General features: G+C 36.4%; 1 long non-coding RNA gene across 1 annotated transcript; it reads left to right on the top strand.

The window, feature by feature from the left end:
* The first annotated feature begins 4,970 nt into the window (after positions 1 to 4,970).
* LOC139674511 (uncharacterized) lies at positions 4,971 to 20,654 on the top strand. The gene is made up of 3 exons (XR_011698310.1): positions 4,971 to 4,983; positions 10,233 to 10,285; positions 20,620 to 20,654. It is a non-coding gene; the product is annotated as an uncharacterized lncRNA (long non-coding RNA).
* Positions 20,655 to 21,212: the final 558 nt, after the last annotated feature.

The following is a 21,212-nucleotide window of genomic DNA, read 5'->3' on the forward strand; positions in this document are numbered from 1 at the left end:
TTTGTAATACACCTTTTACAGGAAAAACAAAAACATTTACAACATACGTAATGTTTCCATAAGGGAATATAGAAGTCAAGGAAAGAAGTGGAAGTATTACAACAGACTTTAATGTTTATAATAATTGTTATTGGGTATAATTAAGATATCTAATTAAAGGGTAATGCTTATATATATATATACATATACATTATTTCAAAGGCATCTAAGACACTTAGAAATCAAGTAATGAATTTTTATTGGATTTAGATGCATAAGTGTTTTAGGCTGCTTTGGAAATCCTTCCTTAGTAGTACACAGTCATATAATCACACATTTTCAAATCTACCTCATGCAGAACGGTCCTATTGTGCCTAAATATTGACTGCAAGTCTGCCATTCACGTGAGAAGTAATCAAAGGATCAAGACCAAATGATATTGCTTTGAGGAAACGTTTTCTTCTGAGACCACATTTTCCTCCAGGATTTTTTAAAATTGTCTTTTCTTGTAAGGTGCAAACAAGAGAGGCTGTTGACAAAGGCTTAGCTATTCTTTTGTCTTTGAAATAGCAAAGAGCACGAGCCATGCAGTGAAGTTCTTTATGGTAACAAGGAAACGTGTAAGGCTGGAAAAGCAGGGATACACTGTACTTGTTGGACAGAAGGCCATGCCTGTCAGGAGCTTTGGTTTACTATATGGTGTTTATGCAACTAATTTAGAAAACAGATTCTAGGCATAGACATCCAAACCAGAATAATGTTTGCAGAGTCGTGAAAAAAGGTCATTACTAAGAAGACAATATCACAATAGCTTCAAATGGCTAATTCTTTTTGAGTGTTTTTACCTCCAGGCTGGTAATAGTAATGCACACTATAGCGCTCAGCTCTGAGCCTGGTGAAAAACTGCTGTATTATAACTCACCAGGAGAAGAAGCATGACAATATTATACAACAGCAGTCCCTTATAATAATTTTGGATTAGACTTGGACTACAATTTATCAGTGAGGTGTGACTTTTTAACAATAATAACTGTCTAGAGTTAGATATAGAATAGTCAATCATTTTTGATAAAAAAATTTCAGAAGAAAAAACACATTTTATCTTCAAAGGAAGATAAAAATTAAAACACTGAAAAAATTGAATTTAATTTTAGAATTCTGGAATTTTTATAGAGTATTCAAAGTAATAGGAATCTCAGTAAAAGTTCCAAATTTAAAGTAAGAATACATTCTCAAGAAGAAAATAATCAGAAAATTAACTGGTCCAAATTTTAATTATGTATAAAAATATTAAAGAATTGTGATTTCAAATTAAAACAAAAGTTGGGAGTGATGAAATTTTATTTCAATCTGAATGGTTGGACAAATGTGCAATTGTGTATCGGAGACATCTGGCAGTGTGCAGCAAATTTAATCCTTTGTTTGTTTTAAAGTTAGTAAGGAAGAGACACAGCAGGGCCTTTGAAGGCCACTGTCACTCATCACCTATGAATTCAGCTGTACTTGTGAGCCACTGCTCCAGAAAGCGCCAACATGGTCACTCCTTATGAGGGCAATGTTTTTTGACAAAAATATTTTATATGTCCCACAGAGTGAAGTTGGGCATATACCCATTCAGAACATGCATGGTATGTTGATTGATACTGGTTTGTATTTGCTTCATTTGCTCTGTATTCCTTCGGAAAGCAGATCTGAAAGTGCCATTCCCATTTCATAACAGCTGAACTATTTCTCTAAATATTTCCGTATGAATGTGGTTGAAACAGAAGAATGTGGTTTCAGGTACTGAAAAAGGCAGTCTGGCATCTCCTAGTTTTCTCTATACCTATTTTTCACTCACTGGTTTAGCTGACCAACCCTCTTTCTTATGCCTTGCTCTTCTCCTCCACCTCTTGCTTTTAGTTTCTCCTGCTTAGTCACTGACCTATCTAACACGAGGTTGGTATACTTTGTGTTTGAGAATACCTAACAGAAAGACTCTTTGATTGCTAGTGGGGCCTGGAGTACTCCTAGAAAGATAATTATGGGTCAAATTAGAAGTAAGAAAGGCAAAACCTCGGTGAAGGACGTATTCTGTAGATGTGGAGGATGGAAGGGAGAGGCAAAAATATCAAAAAGTATGACTGGAAACTGCATTGGAGACTGGACAGAAAAGGAGACAGTGAAGATGCGTACTGAACGGTGAACTGCTGGACAAAGGTGGTTTCTCTGTTCTTTGCCTCAAAACATCAATCCAGTTGTGCTGGTGGAAAATGCTGTCTCCTTTATTTGGAAGCCTGTTCAGCTTTCAGTCTCTCCACGACATTGCCAGCAAGAGCTTTCTTAACACCTGCAGCATAAAGTGGGAGCAATCCATATCTACTGCAGAGGATTGAATCACCTCCGCAGCCAGTCATGAAGTGGTATTTCTCATTTAGACTATTTTTGACAAATTTACTTGTTTATAACCTGGATTAGCACTCCTCAGTTATCTCCTTCTTGTTTGCAATATCCAGTTAGATCAGTCATTCCCCTAGGATTAATCAAATAATTTCTCTGCAGAATAGCAAACACCAGCCTTGTAGAACACTTCTTTCTTCCTCGGGTTGCATTTGAGCTCTCTAACACTGTGAAAAACCTATTAAGTTTAGTGGAAAGATTCATGGTAATTTTCAAGGTATTAAAAATCAGGCATTTGTATGGAATTCAAACCAGTACACACAGTATGTGGGTTATTTTGACAATGGGATAAAATGAGAGGATATTAACTCAAATAGGAAGTCCATTATGGCTAATTCATAAAGTTGGTCTGCTAATTAAATCAAGTCTGCTTTGGAGGTCATTTGTTAGAAATCATGAACCTTACTGAATCTCTCTTAATGGTTAATGAGGTAAATAAATGAGAAATGTAACTGATGAAGAAAGGTAAGATTGGTAGATTTAACTGTAGGACTTGATTGAATTAGCCAGAAAGCTCTATCTATTGTTTTTTCATTTGTCATTTCCCCATACTTGAAGGGATGTGTTTTTCACTATTGATCTCCACTTCCACCTTTTTGTGACTGTTTCTTAGTGCTTCAGTTCTTTTCACTGAATATTTTTGCCTCTGTGTAGTGAAAAGTAAAGAGTTTTTTCTACTTATAGTTTGCAAAATATTGTTTTTCTTTAGAAATTTTTTGAGCTGCTGGGCTTTCTCCTCTAGGATGATTGTACTGCTAGGGATCAGAAGGGAAATATTTTAGTAACAGATACAGAGGCATGCAAATATTAGCTTTTCTAGCAACTTAAAGCATGGCTGAGCAAAACTGCACATTCTTATATTCATTATGCACAGATAATAACTCCTATATATTGTATTTTTTAGAGCAGTAAAGCATCAATATTTTAAGTGATGTCACATGTAATTCTCCATAAGATCTCTGAGAGGAGATTGGACGGTGTGGGTATAGATTGAATCATACAGATGGATGGAAGAAAGATCTGTGAGGAAAAACTTCTCTAAGATCTCCTCAGAAACCAGGAAAAGATTAAGGAGAGACAGGTCCTTGCCTACTGCTCATGAGAAGTGATTGGCTGTATAAGAATCTGTAAACTCCTTCCATAATTTCTCAAGGCACAAACGAGCTCTTACAATTCCTCTTACATAGGAGTATTGCTACACAGCCAAAGAAACTGTGTCAGCCGATTTATAACCCTTACAGCCAAATATTTGTTTCTCATAGTTTGGTGTTTCTCTTGTTCTTGTATGTTAATTTGATATATTTACTCTGTTGTAGCTTGGTAATGGTTAATTGCCATAATCAATTGTCATATTTTTTCTGTAGGGTGCAGATGGATTCTGTCTCATTTGTAGTGTTATATATAAATGAAAAGAGTTCTGTGTATGTGAAGAGTATTCACAAGTTTGATCACGAGTTGTTCTTTTGGCTTCTCTGCTTAAGGAACATGTTCATACTAAAACAGATTTCTTTAGCAGAATAAATTTGTAAGCATTCTATATATTTTCTGCTTTTACACAGGACTAAGTCCAGGTAGGTTTTTCTAATCATTATGTGCTACTTGAATATAGGAAAAAACCAGCCTGTGAAAATCTTCCTTAAATATTATTAAATCAGTTGCAAAAACAACCAGAAAAGTTAGCAGATTATGCAGAGTAGTGATGCACAGATTTGCACCCTTTCTCTTCCGAAACATAGTTTCTGTATGAAAGATATGGGAGATACAATGTCTTTTTCCACATTTCTGACTATTTTAGTGCATTCTCAGCTACGTGTGAGGACTCTTCTTTTGCTTTTTGGGAGCAGTGTCTACATATGAGTCTACACATGCTTAGCTAGTACTTCAGCTTTTGTGAAACAGAAACAAGGGAGAGGAAGTGGTGGTTTGTAACAGTTTCTTCTCAGCGAAACCTGAGTATAGCTTCACACTTATTGTTTTCAGAGAGATTTTGATATTTGGAGCAGGAAACTCCCTCAGGTGAGATACTAATTTTGTGGCTTTTTATTTGGGCTGTGAAATTCTGCTCAGATTTCACTGGTACCAAAATCTCGAAGAAGGCCCCATGAATTTTCATTAGACTGTCTTAGGCTACCTTCTGAAAGGAGCTCCTACTTTCTTCTACTGCAATTTTCTTTTCCTTTAAAACAGACCCTTAGATTTTCTGCAGAGACATAGGATTTCACAGGTGTATGGTAAGTTTTAGGGATTTATAATAAATTACAATCCACCTTAGCTAAGGATGGGATTTAATTTGACTCTAGGCTGATAGTTTGATGCTTGACTTATTCCATGAATCCAGGATGGATTCAGATACATTTACCATATATCTCCCCAAAGGTATATTTTTCCTCCTGTGAAGGTCAGTTGTTCTGTGGGATGATGGAGAATAGTATTAGGAAGCAACAGCTCTGACTTTTCCTCATCTTTTTCTCATACATGTATCACAGAACTGATTTAGGGGAGAGTGCTCTGCTGTCACACATGGTGAGGTGAACAACTGCTGGATATTTTGAAGATTGTTTTGAAGTAAGTGAATGATCCTTTAATATTTCAAAAGAAATAAACTGCCATGGACTACATTAGAGCATTTTAAACACATCATAAACATAGTTGGTTCAGGGCTGAAAAGAAAGCATGTTAACTGTATAGTGCTGAATGGGCAAACTCTGTGACCTGACATTCCTGATACATAAGCTGCTGCCATGAAGTGTTTTACCACATGGTAACTGCTTGACTTGCAAATGAAGGTGTGGCTTTGAAAATCAGAGACCTCTGTTTCCAACCCTTGGTGGGGCCCCATGATTCAGTGTATTTTGGGCAATCCCAGTTATTTACAAACATAAAGAGTACTGCAATTTTATTGCCTTTCATTTGAGTTTCTCTGTATTTTAGCATAAATTCTATCAGAATCCAGCTTAGAATTTCAAACAATGCCAAACTAATAGTTTTTACTTATTTTGAAAACTCTGGATTTCTTTTCAGAGGGACTCTGACATTATCCCACATTGCAGGTTTGTTTGATATCAGCTATGACCAAAAAGTTTCATAGCTTTCCAGTACAGTAGAGTTTGGTTTGTTGTTTTTATCACCTGGTAAATACTAGATGAGTTTCAGTACAATAGCAAACTATAAAAAACAGAACAGACATAAGAATAAACTTTTATTGTTTTAGCAACAAACCTGTTCCACTTTACTTTCTCAGTGAGACACAAAAGCCTGCCTTTTGTTTCAGCACTGCAAAGCCTCTAGCCTTATTTGTAAACACTCATAATTCGTCTTTCACTTTACATTTATATGAACAAGAATACAAAAATTACTAACGCTGAACAAGGAAACTAACATTTTCATATAGTTAAATGAATATTAAATGGGAAGAATGCTCCTGAGTTTCAGATGGATGGTTATTATTTTTGTTTTTATGTTCATATCATGATCAGAAATATCATAGCTGAGGGAGGGAAGTGGTACTGTAACAGTATTTCTAATTGAAAAAATTGTGTAAATGACTTCTTGTGAGGCCAAGATAATTAAAGAATCCATTAGTTCTTGTTCCACAGCTATTACATAGTTGTTGATTACACATCATACCCACACAGGGAAACAAAATTTTACTCCATTTCCCGTTTCTTGACTGTAAAGAAGAGGTGGGCACCTTGTGACTGAAAAACAATCATCGGTGTAATGAATAAAGTCAATCAGTGAGTGCCAAAACTCTCAGTTGAATGCAGAGCTTTTCATTTCCAGATATATGTCAATTTTCTTTCCTCTAAACATTTTTCAAGGCCATATATTTTCACCCAGATGGTCTAGATCTCTTATTTTCCTGCCATATTGCTTTCATTGCAGTTACAGTTGATTTTCTGATTCCAAGATAAATCACTGCATGTTATTGAGTTTGCATCTTTGCTATAAAAATGCATTCTAAACAAACATGGACTGGGGGAGGATTCATATATGTTCTCAGTGTGGGAAGGGAGAGGTGCTTTAACATTTCTTAATGTTGTGTGAAAGTATCTATAGACTATGCAAGAGTGAATGGCACTATGAAGTTTATTGTTATAATTTTGAAGGACCATTACACAAGGGTAGAAGCTGTAAAACCCTGACTGCCCTTGTTGTGCAGTATTTTCTTTATACTAAAAGTAATATTTTTAAAAAAAAATTCTTTAATTTTTAACTTTTCATTTGGCTTTTTACCAACTTTCTCTTTTCTTAGAAGTACTGAATCATAAGAAATTAGAACAAATAAGTCATCATCATAGATTAAACCTGATCTAACATCTCTTGAAGACTTAGCCGTCCTCAAGTCACTTGCTTAAAGGTTATTTATCATTCTCTACAGTCATTATGGAGAAAGGTAGATACTTCTAGAAGGTGAATAACTCTACCAGACTTTGTTATTCATCTCCAGATGGCCTTCAGAAAGTGCTGATTTCCCTCTTAATCTTACGCTGTACTGGGAAAAACAGCTTTGACAAGATGCATCAGATTAAATCAATCCCATGCTAAGAATCTTCTTTGTCTTTAGAGGGAAATACTTAGGTTTCTGCTTTGTTTAGAATTCTGAAATGTAACATGAAATTGGTGCTCATACTCTTCCCTGGTATAATTAAATAGTAAGACTGGAATATGCAAGAAAATTGAAGGTTTTGAGGTTATGTGTGCTTTCATGGACTATTCCAAGTGGAAAAATGTTTAGAGAACCTGCTCAACAGGGTGAAATAGCAAATTTTCATTTGAATTTTCTTTATATTTCTATATATATCTTCCTTTACATATGTATTTTATGTTGTATGAGAAGTGTGTGTGTTACATAATATTTATTTCTGACGTAATGGCACCTAGCAGCAAATTAGAAACCAGTTCTTATTACAGCAAGAATTGTGAAAGCAAATATGCCACAGGCAATTCCCACTCTGGAAAAAGCTCACTCTCTTGGATATGAGTTTCTATTTCTTTTTCTGTTTACATGTGTTTGTTTTCTTTACTCATACAGTAACTGCATTAATGATGAGCACTTTTGTGGCCAGTTCAGTAGACCAAAAATTTAATTTTATTTTATTTTGTTCATAGATTTGAAAAAAAATACCCAGTTTCTTGATAGTTAATAAAATCATATTGCATGACTTAAGAAATTAAGAGCTGGAGAAGACTTTCCTTGAGCTGTCTTGATTTTATGTTATTAATGTTTGGCTTTCCCATTCCTAAAGGATATAGCTTTGTTGAAGAAGTCATTGTTGTGTTTAAACACACTTGTATATATTCTGCCCTGAATAGGAGATAAAACAATACTAAATAAATCATATAATTAAAAATGCATATTAAAGTAATTCTTGTTGTAATGTTTTTCCTTACATCAGAAGTTAGAGACAAATTAGTTTAAGCATTAGCTCTGAACATCTACTCAATTTAGGCAATCCACTCAGTTTGATGCATTTACTTGCTTTCCATGTCCACAGTGTCTTACAGTTTCTTATAAAACATGCTGTAATTAAAAAACAAACAAACAAACAAAAAACCCAAAATACAAACAAACTCCACACACATAAGCTATTTGAGTTCAGGATGTCTAGATCAAAGAACTATCATCTGATTAAAAAACAAGGACTGCTTAGAACCATAAAAGAATGTTTGTTATTGTTTGAGGACATGTGTTTTGCAGGAATCATATGACACAATAATGACGTGGAAAAAGTTTCTCTTTCAGACACCCCTGAATCAGCTGTTCTAATTCTGTTTGGCATACCATAAGAAAAAGCAATCAGGCAAGCTTTAATATGCTAATCCTGCATCATCTCCTGATTTCTGTAATTGTGGTGACTACTTATGCTTCTGCAGTTTCAGGAGAATTTTTGAACATTTTCTATTGCTTGAAGTTTACAGAAATCCATTTGGAGGAATGTATTCTAAAACTAGTATAGAAAAAAACATTAAAACTTTCAAATTAAAGAACATTATTTTCTCTCAATAGGATTAATTATTAATCAGGATACCTAACATGACATTTTTCTGAAGAACAGGTGTCTAAAGCACTTGACTGGGAAGTGCCTAGCTTTGCTTCATCATTTGGGTAGAAAGGAGGAGCCAAACTTGTTTGCAGAAGAGAACCAAATGAAATCAAGTTAGAACCCAGATAAGCTGAGATGTAAATTATGTTCAAGGAGCTCACTGAAAAATGTTGTTAAAAATAGAGAATTCCATTTTCTCAGGTGCATTTCAGACAGGGAAGTTGATAAAGCGGGAAATATATGAATAATGTGCAAAATTCCCATTGCTTGCACTGAAATAGAATGTTATCTGAAGGACTTAGCGTAAAAGATGTTCAAAATGGCAGCTGAGATAATTTCAGTAGTGCAGGGATTGTTTAAATGTGTATTTTTCACCAGTGTCTGCAACTGTCTTCAGAAATGAATGGCCACATTGGATTTCAGTGTAAGGAAAGGCGAACAGGAGAGACAATTAGTGTCCAAGCTATGACATGGTTGCTACATTGTATTCATAGTGGATATGTAAACTTCATCTGGAAGTATTCAAAAGACACCTGAGCAAAAGTTGAAGTTTTACTTACTTCGACCAGACAGTTGGTCCAGACAACCTCGTGAAACTTTTTACAGTCTAAATCAACTCTGATTGTAGGACAGTATCAAAAGGTGGAATTTTTTATTTTCATTTGAAATTGATACTCAGATCAGGTCAAGACAATGACTTGAGCCAAACACTATAGCACATTACTATTAGACATTCCATTAAATAGTATTGTAAAATAATGTGAACATTGAATACAATTGACCATGAAGCTGTATTTTGAAATTATGGGGGAAAAATGTCTACTAAAATTCCAGAATAATAAAGACCCTGAAGCATTTTCTATAAGAACTTTTGCACATATGCACAAGTCCAATTAGCAAGAACCTCTTTTCCAGCAAAAAACACACAGAAAATTCATGTCAGTAAGATCTGTATGTATTTGGTATATGCATCCCGTTTAACTGATCAATATCAGTGGTATTTCTCAGTTTAGAGAGTCTGTTCTTTAACTGAAGTTTTCAGTCCTGAAACAAAGATAAATTGAACTTCATATAAGCCACAGTATTAGTAAAAAATCCTTGTTAAACACGTGCTTAATACCCAAAGCTGCAGTCCATACAGCCTTTGAAACAGGACTATTGCACAGTTGGGTAATTTGTAGCAATCATAGTTAGAATATAAATCATAAAACTGAAACTGTTCAATGGGTTTTCCTGTAATATCCAGCAAGACAAAATGAAATGAGGCCAGCATTCTCTGTTGCCACGGAAACACTAAAGTCCGCTGCAAATTATGTGATGTTCAAAGTTATTTACTATGACAGTTTGAACAATTTTTCTAAAATATCATGTTATTTTCACAGAGAGACAACACTCCTGCTGTTCTGAAGTTTAGTACTTTGTGAAAACAGATACATAAATGTTGTCCGGACCACCAGCCAAAGACTTTCTAAATTGGAACTTTTTCACATTTTCTTCTTTTGAGTAATAGGAAGTGACTAAGCTCAGAGAGCTGAAAATCCCCTTATTGTTGGAAACTCCTCTATTGTTTTAGACTGAAGATTTACAAGGAAAACAAAAGGGAAATGCACAGGACAGGATCACTAAAAGGTTTCCCTAGCCTGTGCAGGGAAATGCAGGATCTCACATCAGGGTGGAAGGGTCTTTTCTAAACTTTATAGCCAACAGTTCAGCCAAGGGCTGGGCCTACGGTCAGTACTTTCTGAAACAAATAAGTCTGTGTTGCAGGTGACATGAAGCCCTGGAGCTCTCGAACAGACTCCGAGTTCTGTGCCTACCAGGTGGGTGGAACCTTTGCAGTTATTCCTAGCATGTGTTTGCAGGATTTCCCTCTCACTGCCCCCAGCTAGGACCATGGGCAGTCCTCCGAGATGAATCATCTAAAAAGGAAGATTTGCATTCTTTGAGGTTTCTGTTAAAATCCAGATGTTTGAAAACAGCTGAATAGTCACAGACATGCAGTGTCCTTGAGAACAGCCTCTCAAGAAAGATGCCCTTACAGAGCTGTCATTAACTAGATGTTCCACAGCTCAGCTGTGCTTCACGCACATTCGTTTGAAGGGACTGCACCACAGGAGGGAATGCAGGAAACATCACATCTCCCTAAATTCACTGATAGCACAAAAGAAAAGCAACATTTCTTCCTTTCTCAGGGTTTCTACACAGAATGTCAGGATGGGACAAAGGGCAGATGCAGCTCCCTTATACAAACTGGGGAAGAGAGAGGAGTAAAATTCCCCAAATACAAAACCTGCAGCATCTGTGAGTTAGGCTGGAGTGGAGAGGGTGACAAGTCAAGAATCTTAATTATTCTCTGCTAACTTTGCCATGTGAGGCCCAACAACAACATGTTTAATGCAAAACCTGCACAGTGTGGTTTTGATCCTAAATTTCACATGGAGTAAATCTCATGAATAATTTTACCAAAGTCAACAGCTCATCCAACATTGATTCAGATGTTCCCACCATTTGTATCTGACTAGTACAAAGATTTTCTGAGCATTATATAAATTATTTTCAAGCTTTTTAAATGCCACCATAGGAAAGGCATATAAATCATGAATACATATTGTTGACTTTATATGGCAGCATTCACCTTCCTTGGTTGCATACCTCACTGGATTGTGGATTCTGCCCAGGCAGTCCAGTCCAGGTCTTTGCTGATATTGCAAACATCACAGTTGTTCATCTAGAAACCTTTACTCAGTAAACGATTTATAAGTAGGACTGATTAAAAAGCAGCAACATTGACATTGTGCTCATGTGATGTAAGGCACAGCACCAGATTTCCATGGAGCAGTTCTATGTTTTCATGGTAAACAGCTTTTGAGACTCAGCAAACATTGTCTTGCATTGCCTCAGGGAGTCAACTCATCTGCACTTGCTCTGACAATGTCAGATGATTGTTCAGGCTTTTAAACATCACATGGATGAACGTCAGAGCTGCCTGAAAGCTTGCAAGTGGTGTGGGCTAAACTGAATTTTGCCACCTTGGAGATGAGTGGCTGAAGCATTGCTTTGCTTGTTGTTAAGAAAAGGGGATGAGAAGGAAGAAGTAGCAGAGTTGGAGTGCAAAGTCAGGGGGAAATTGGTGCGGGAGGGGAGGACAGGCATAAGAAAGCCTAAAAATTGTGGACAGTTACTGCTGCTTCATTCTCCCTCGTGTCTTAGCAGAAACCTTTCTTTTTCACTGATGAAACAGGATGCCTTGGGTTTCCATTCCCCAGCTGCAGGCAATGGTGCCAGCAGGGTCATAGCCTTTTTACATCTCCTTTTGCCTACTCTTTCCCTGAACTGTCTCATAAGTTCCTGCCTTTGACTTTTCTATGACAGCATTCACCTTCCTTCATTCCACAGCTCACAGGGGCCCAGATTCTGCCCAGTAAGTATGACACAGATCAGGCTGTTAGAGCACCATTATTTCATTTGGAAACCTTATTTCAGTAAATGATTTATAAACATGGCAGATTAGACAGGAAAAACAGGTGGCTTGCTTTGCATATACCTGAGTCTGGTTGTGATGAACATTAAGGAATAACACCTATTACCAGTAAATGCTGCAACTCTTCTGATCCCATAACAAAATTGTGCCTACAGACTTCTGCCAGTGCCTCCCTTGATACATCACAGCTATTACTTTTTAAAGAAATCATCTCTACCTTAACTTTAGGGAATTTATGATGACAAAGATTTTTTTGCCCAAATATCAAACTTAGAATCGTTTTTCCGTGTTCAGTTTTTCTCCAAAGAGCTGGATTTGCTCTTAGATGTCTTTTATGACTCAGCACCCTGCCCTTGTAAGTCCCTGTTATCATTGGTATGGTGACAGAGACAGAACAGAAATGTGTGACACAATTACATTATTAAGACTGAATTGAGCCCAGAAGCAGCTTTTAATCTTTAGGCCAGAGGCTAAACAGGTAGCATGATAGATTTCCATGTACCTGGACAGTTCAGTGACTCAGATTTGATGGCAACCTGAGGCTGCAGAGGGAATAAACCTCAAAACTGTGTGTGGGGAGAAGTGTGAAAGACACCAGCTACAGGCACATATTTCAGACAGGAAAAATGCTGTCTCTTAACAACAGTTCACGTGACAACACGGTGCCAGTTTATTTGTCTGATTCTCCATAGGGATGTAATAGTGGAAGTCAAGAGTAGCATTAGGGAGGTCAAAACTGCTTGGAGATCAGATTCAGGCTGAGGCTGTGCCTTTCCTGCATGAAAGCTGAAGGGATCATATGTGGCTGATGAATCACTGGCTCATTTGGGTACCATCAAATGCCTGTAATTAATTCAACATGCCTAGTGCCTGGAATAGTGGTGTAGGCGTTCAGACAACATGTTCCTCTGAAATAATATACAGTGAGACCGAGCCTTGCATAGCCCTACTTACCATAGCTTGTACTTATTAAATTATGGACCCTGAGATTAGCTCAGTTGGTTAAACTTGGTTGTAATAATGCCAAGGTCATGGGTTCAATCCCCTATGTGGGCCATTGACTTAAGAGTTGGACTCGATGATCCTTGTGGGTCCCTTCCAACTCAGAATAGTCTGCGATTCTGCGATGTATTTCCAAGATGCTGGGGGTCATTGGGAGTACTGGAGCTCCAAGGAAGACTTAAATATGTGTAAGCAGACACCTAGAAAATATGTGAGCTTGAAACCAGTCCAAACTCAGGCTTCCTCTCTATCTGACTGTGGCTGTGTGAAAGAGCTGTGAAGCAACAGTCATGAGAACAGTCCAGCCAGACCTAGCAGGAAAAAATGCAACATGAAATTTTAAGGTTCATCTCAAAGTTAGTCCTAAATATGGCTAAATCTTGGAAGACCATCCAAAACAAAAATATGACTCAGGACTACCTGTTTACAGGCAGCACAGAAGCACCCTGTGCACTTTGTTGGGAGCAGAGCAGACTTGATCATGTCTGGGTGCCATCTGCAAGGAGACACACACTCCCACTGCTGCTTGCTCAGGAAAGTGTATGGTTCGTTTACAATTACTCTCATTCTCAACAAATACCTCTGTGCTGAAGTATGCTAACACTTAAAAAAACAGTAAAGCTGTGGACTACTGACCCATATCTGAATAAAGACTCAAATTAATCTTCCTCTTCTGCTCTCTTTCATCCTCAGTGATGACTGAAAATAAGGGAGAATGGCAATTAGATTATTTTACCAATCTTTATTCTATTTATTAAATCACTACATTTCATCCCCCATTGAATTGCACAACTGTACTATTGAGAAGTGTAATATGATCAATTTTTATTTCAAAATGTTGAATAAAAGGCATGTTTATGACACATTTCTGAGGAAATTAGACAATTATATTTTTGTGCTCAGAAATATGTTTTTATCATACCATGCTTAATATTCATACTAATTCACAATGCACTTTTTTACTGTTATCAGAGAAGCATATTCTTTAGGTGTGAATTTGATCTACTGTCTGCTAACTCAGGGTTACATAAATATGGCTTTTGACCCAGTTCCCTTTGTATTCTCTTGCATGCAGTGCAAGACAGTAGAAGTATAAAGATCTTCCTGAATATTATTAAACCAACAGAAAATACTGGTTTTATGTAGGCAGATGACACAAGGTCATTATTCTATTCTCTTCTTTCAGACATGGATCTGAAGCTCTTTTTACTCAAATTACCTCCAGCTTGCTTTATACTTCATTTCATAATGTTTTATTATACTGGACTTTTAATCTCTTAAAATCTAATAAGAAAGCCATTCCCATGGCTGAAATAGAGCATCTTGTATTTCCCTTCCCCCTTATCATATTAGGTATGTTCAAAATTATCCAAAGCTCTTTCTAGCTCAATTTAGGAATTTGTGTAGATATCTAAATCATGAAACTCTCCCATCACATTGTTGTTGGTTTTTTTTTTTCTTTAAACCTACAAATACTGTGAGCTTTCCTTTAACCACCAATAGCTAGATCAAGTATTTCCATCAAGATTTTAGGGAACTATGTACGTAAGAGGTTCAACATGTGCAGGCTTACTTGAAAAAGCAGGATTATTTATTGTTAAGCACTTGGCTTGATAGTTGCCTGCTGGATAAAGTCTTCCTTCTTAAAAAAAAAAAAAGAAAAGAAAAGAAAAGAAAGAAAAAAGTAATCTCTCTAGTAGATGCCTAGATATCTTCTACAGAAGCTGTATCAACCACCCTCACCCCAGCTAAGGAGGCCATTAGTCACCTCAGTTTTATCTTCTGGGTTTTTGCTCTGTGTTTTCTCTCCCTGGATGAAGATTTCAGCAGGATCTCAGAAGATGAACAGTTTCCAAACTCATAGACACTACACCTACAAATTTAAAAACTTTGCATAATGATGCTTTAGTAGTGGTAAATACAATAAGCAGGTGAGACAATGAATTACACATTTTACAGACTGGTGGGCATGTGCTGCTTGCAGTTTACTGATGACTTCTCAAAACAATCTCACAAAAAAAAAAGGCTCTTTTTTTCAGTTTTCCTCTATGTTAGTGCCTATTAATCTAACTAAAGAATGACAGGTAAAAGTATCCCAAAAGATGCCTATGGATGGCATGACAGAAAGTTTCTCACCTGCTGAAGAAATTATTGAGTTCAACGATTAATTCTATAATGCATCTGTGCCACACACCAGTGATAAGTGTGATATGAGATTCCTCTCCAGGCAGCAACTCTTCTCTGGAGATCTCCACCACTATTCATAAGGAATAAAACCTTTAGAATAGAAGGTTTTGATGTAGCAGCTCTCTAGCAGAATCTGTTTGGTACAAGTTTTGGATTATTGTCCTACAAAAACAAGGCTTGGACCTGGGTTGTAAAGGAAATCTGCCTGCTAATTACCTAACCTCAGTTTAGGCACTGAATAGCATTGTTCATCTTGGTTTTCACAGTTAAGTAAAATACCCGTTTTCATACTGGGCCAGCAAGTAGAAACAAATGAAAACTATTTGAATTTTCCAGTGCTAACTCAGCAGGTCTGTGTTTAAGCCCACAGATATGCAGTGACTTGTTCAGTAAACTGACATTTTAACTGCATTAACTCTGAAGCATCAGAAATAGGTAACATCAGTGTACCAATTATTCAAACTCCACATAAGAAGAAGCTATATTTTAGTCCAGGGTCCATATGAATTACAGCAAAGTCAGGATGAAGTCTAATTTCTTTGCTCAGATAGAACTAAACATTTTGAAAAACTAAGTAGATATGCAGTGCTCTAAAAATCACAGGCAAAGTCCTCAAAACACTTTCTTAGGCCTTTCCCATAGTCCAAGTGGTAGCTGGCAAGCAACAGATGTTTTGTTGATGGTAATGCCCTTGCCTCTCAGTCTAACATACATTTCCTTGTGACAAATGATTGCCACTTGAGACTTGCAGGAATGGGTGCTGCACTACCAGTAAGTCTTTTTTCTATCATCATCCTTTCTCCGCAGTATTTATTTTGCAGTATTGCTCAGGTATGATATGTTTCCAGTTAACAGGGGAAAAAAAAAGGAAAAAATATTCCTTTTTTATTTCTTTTTTAGGTCATTGACTTTTTGTAGTGGGAAAATTCACTATTGTATGACTTTACCAGTAAATCAGGCCAAATGATTTTGTAAAGCCAACTGCTTGGAAACATGGTCAGCTGATTAAGGCATTGGGCTGTGACTCAGAGGATCTGGATTCAGTTCCTGGCACTTACTGCATCACCTTGGGCAAATCACTTACTGCTTTTTTCCTTGCTGTTCCAAATGTTGAAGAATCTTGGAAACATTTCTTTTGCCCTCTCCCTCCCCCCACCATGAGCCACCAGTGCATCCTACTAGCTGAGAGAATAAGGTTATCTATCTATATCTATATCTATATCTATCTATATAAGAAACTGTTCTTTTGTCTTAAATACACCCTGTTTTGGCACTATAAATAAATAAATTTAAAAGAAAAACCCAAGGATGTCCTTCAGAAATCCAATCATGTGCTGTCCCTTATTTCCATCGATGCCTCTCTGGCAGTGAAAGCAAGCTGTGTATTGTTAGCAGTAACAGTAACGGAGCTGCTGTAGCTGCTTTTTCTGAGAAATATTACTGCTGCCAAAACAGCACCTACAATGCCAGACTTCAGGGGGGGATGCCATGCCCTGCTCTGAGGGTGCTCTGTTTTGGACTGGACTCCTGCTCAGCAACATTTCATTGTGGAGGCTGTGCATGCCTCAACAGCCATTTCTGGATGTGATCCTTTCCAAGCTGTCAGTAGTGAAAAGTAAAGGAATCACTTTTCAACCTTTGATCTCCCAAGTATTCTTAATGGGCATGCATCCAGACATTTTCATTAATGTAAGTAGCAGCTAACTAAACTGGCTAATAAGTTGTCTCTGTTTTTCACTCATTTTCAGTCAACATAACTAATCAACATGCCAGAGAATGCAAAATACTGTACAAGCCCTTGAAAGAAGAAGCATTTTTAATCATCATGATTGCTCATCTGCTGATAAAAAAAGTGTCTTAAAATTAATAAAGTGATAGCTTGTGACGCTGAATCTTTACGAGCTTATGGAAAGCACATTCGATATAGAGTAGGAAAGGGCATTGTGGGATATGCTCTGAATCCAAAATGTTCTGATATGAAAATTGAACAGGCTCAAGGTACAGTGATGAACAGTTAAATATACAATGTAGTTAGAAAAAAGATATGATCAGGGGTCAAAATTCAAAGTGAGTTGAAAATATATGTGAGTAGGTGACAGTAATAAAGATGAAAACCACAGTTAATAATGTTTGGCATTGGTATCATTTTGAGTTTATCAAGCACTTTATAAATCTGAATGAATAAAGACAAATCAGGTCATAATAAGATTAATATTATAATTCACATTTTACATATGTAACAGCTGACATAAAGAGAAATTAAAACTGATATTACCAAAAGACACCTGCTTTCACTTTGATGCTCAAAACCCTGTCTATCCTTCACTGAGAAGTCAAGGTTCCCAGACCCTGGGATTGACAGTTAATTTTAGAGGTTTTAAAAATCTCAAAAAATTGTAATGGCTCACATGTATACAGCAAGCTCTTGCAAAATTACTAATGGAAACCATAATGATTACACCATATTAAGCTTCTTGGGCTCAATTTGTCTAAGTCAGTCAGCACGGACATCCTTTAGAGCTAAGGAATTTTCATTAGTACTGCCAATGGAGTCTAAGGTATGATTCATCACATCTTAAAATGACTGTTTTAAACAAGCCAGATGAAGTACATCTTAAAAATGCATTTTTCTCTGCATTAATCATAAAGAGAACCTGCCTTGAACAGAGCATCTGTAGATGTTGCAGTTGCAGTCCTGGAGCTCTGAAAATGCTCAGTGCTCAGGGCTGCTTTTATGACTTTCTGCCTTGGATACAATACCAGTAACAGGTAAATCCTATGTACACAGAAATAGTTCTGTTCTCTAAAATTTACTCTCATAAGAAATTCCTTATACCTGTTGGCCAGAATCACAAGTATTTGCTAAAATTTCTTGAAAAATACACATGCCTCCCTGAAGTATACATATTTATATAACCATTCATGACAGTCAATTACTGCTGGCATTCTCAAAATTATACAGCTGAGAATCTGACTTGTAGTTTATTTGGTCAAATTTCTTTTTTAGCCAGAGAAAAGATGAATGTGTCATTATCAATGTTTGTGTTCAGTGGAAGCATTTTCTCTCACAAACGCTGAAAACCCTGCTGTATGTACAAAGGACATCTAGAAATTAATTTCACAACTCTATTGCAGAGCAAGCCTCACTAACCCAGGTTATCTTTTTAATTATGATTAATTATCCTGTCAGCTGAGATGAAAGACACTAATAAAAACACAATTTTGGAAGCACTCATCTGTTGTTCCAAATCTTTTTCTGCTGGAAGTATTTGCTCCTCATATGAGGATTCAATCCTGCTTTTTTGCCTATGGTATATAGTGTGCACCCAAAACTCTTTGAAAGACTTAAGTCTCTAAATATGGGTAAAAAAGTTCCTGCAGAGCAAATAAGGAGCTGACAAGTCTTTCTGATAACCCAAACTTACATATCTCTCTAACTGTGATGCTGCCAGAGATTCACATTTTCCAGCTTAAGATATATCTAAAAAGAAGATCAAATATTACAAGAGAACAAACATTACATTTTAACTTCTGGAAGGTCAATAGCTTTAATAAGCAGCAAATTAGTGCAGGGCAAAATGCAGGTTGGGATATGGGAATGCATTTGCATGCATGTGTGTTTATACCACACAATGTTCTTTGTGTGTTGACATATACACTCTGGCCAAGGAGCAGAGCAGACTGGCAGAACCCAAAGCTGTTCTTGTCCTCAGTGTTAGCAAGTGTTTAGTAGCCTGAGACTGAGAGAATGACCTTGTCATGGTTATGCTGCTAACCCCTTGCTTTTCCCAACAGTTCAATATATTAGCCATTGATTTTTGTATTGCTTATTTTGGAAGTAAGGGAAACGTGACAGAGGACAGAAGAACAGGAAGGTTGTATTGGTTCATGGCAATTCTGAAAGGAAGTTTAATGAAGGAATTAAAACCTTATGAGTGTGAGTTTAATATGAGTAAGAGAAGAGGCAGATCAAGAGATTTGCAGTTCTCAGATGAGTGGGTATGGTTCTGACATATTATTTGCAGCGTAATTCTGAAAAAAATGATCCTTACTTATCTCTCAAGCAAGGAGAACAGCTAAAGTAGCCATGAGTTGGTAAACAGTAAAAAAATATTCTTCATTTAAAATGGATATTATAATTTGTGACTTCTCCAAAGCTTCAAAATCAGAGAAGGGAAAATAAAGTAAAATAGTGACAAAAACACCTTCTGCACCAGCAACTTGTGCAGGCATCAGTCTTCTTCCATTAACTTAGATTTTTTTATATTGGATTCTCCACTGAGTTCAGAAGAATGTGTTCCTGTTTGAGGTGGCAATACATAGCTTTAGAAACCCTTGGTAATTTATCTGTTTGATCACAGATTAATTCTCCCCTCAAGCTACTCCAATGAGGTGGTCAAAAGGTCAAGAAAATCAATGGAAGAGTACGAGTGCATTTCAAAAAGCTTTGCATACCTATAAGGGAGGAGGATTGAAAGTATTTGTAAACAACATTTCAGTCAATATAATCTGTTCACGTAGTTTCTATGAAGCAGTCCAGGAAATTTTGGCACTGAAATAAAAGGTACACTGGAGAAAAATCCATAGCCATATGAGTATCATGTTCCCTTGGAAATAAATGATACTGAATTCCCTGTCACTAGAGGAAATGTCTAATAAACAAATTACTATATGAAAAATAAAAGGAAGTTTCTTCTCTTGGTTGCTCTTGAAATATGAGAGTTATGTTTTAAAGTTATCTGTGGGTCTCTCTCTAGTGGTGAGTTCCTCAGGTGAAGACTTTTAACATGATTACCAGAAGGATTCAGACATAGAATTGTTAGATATTTTGGGAAGACTGCTTACCAAAGAAGTATTGATGCATTTAAATTCCGAAATTGTTTACATATGTTTTATCTTTTTCCTGATTGTTTTTGGTGTCTGTTTGTTTATTTGCTTGTTTTTCCTCATGGTTATATATAAACATTGAAAAATAAAGAGCAGAAACAGCAAAAATTATGATAGTTTCAGACTGAGTATAGCATAGTAAAATTTCCCTATTATTCCAAATTGTGTTTTTCTTATTTTGAGAGAAACACCTGCAGACAGCAGATGAATAAATCATTTTAGCATCACCCACCAAGTCCTTCCTTTGCTCTTCACTGAATTGCATTGCAGCAATGCCCCTGCACAAAGGAAAACACATGTTTATTCTACTAAACTTTATACATTCAACTGCAGTGATTAAATTAGAACCTTGTATGTCCTAAATTAGAACCTTGTATGTCCTGAGACCCCATAAGGTAGATGAAAACAGACATGCATCAACAGACGGCTATTTAGCTTCTCTGATAACTGAATAGCATTTCTCTTTTGGTCTAAGACAGTGATAGAGATTAATTGGTACTCGTGGTGAATTGGGCTTCTATCAAGAACTTGTCTTGCACCAACAATAATTAGTTATAGTGCCACCAGACTCCAAAACCTGTACCATTCTTTCTATAGAAGGAACCCTGAAGGACTTGACTGCAAACCTAATTAAAGGTAAAAGAATTTCAATTTTGGTTCATACTGAGGATTTAAAGTCTGAGTCATGTTTACAACCTAGATACCATTTTTCAAAAAGTATGTGTAAAATTGGAATCATGTATTCTTTGGTACACATGGTAGCAAATGAAATAGAAAGAAACTCATCCCTTTTAAAGTAAATTCAAATCTTTTCACAGACTTTAATGGTTGCTGTTTCAGATGTTGTTAGAGTAGTAAATAAGAGATTTCATACTACAAGTAGAAGAAATCATTTAAACTATATATTTAAGTAAGATGCAAAATTCAAATGAAAGCCTTTGATGGAAAATCCTAGGACAGCCAATGAAAAATATTTGCATATGCAGCAGTGTTCAGAAATTAATTCTTGTGTAATGTGAACGGTAGAAACAAATACAAAACTGTTAAGACACTAAATAAAGATTTGTAGATTTTTCCACTTGAACATGGCTCTATACACCTGACCTTAAAATATGTAGCAGAAACCAAACTGAATCACAGACAAGAAACAAATTGAAGCTAAAGGTAAAAATTTATATTAAAAGAAATTG

This window comes from Pithys albifrons, chromosome 7, assembly GCF_047495875.1.
Source record: "Pithys albifrons albifrons isolate INPA30051 chromosome 7, PitAlb_v1, whole genome shotgun sequence".
NCBI classification, from domain to species: domain Eukaryota; kingdom Metazoa; phylum Chordata; class Aves; order Passeriformes; family Thamnophilidae; genus Pithys; species Pithys albifrons.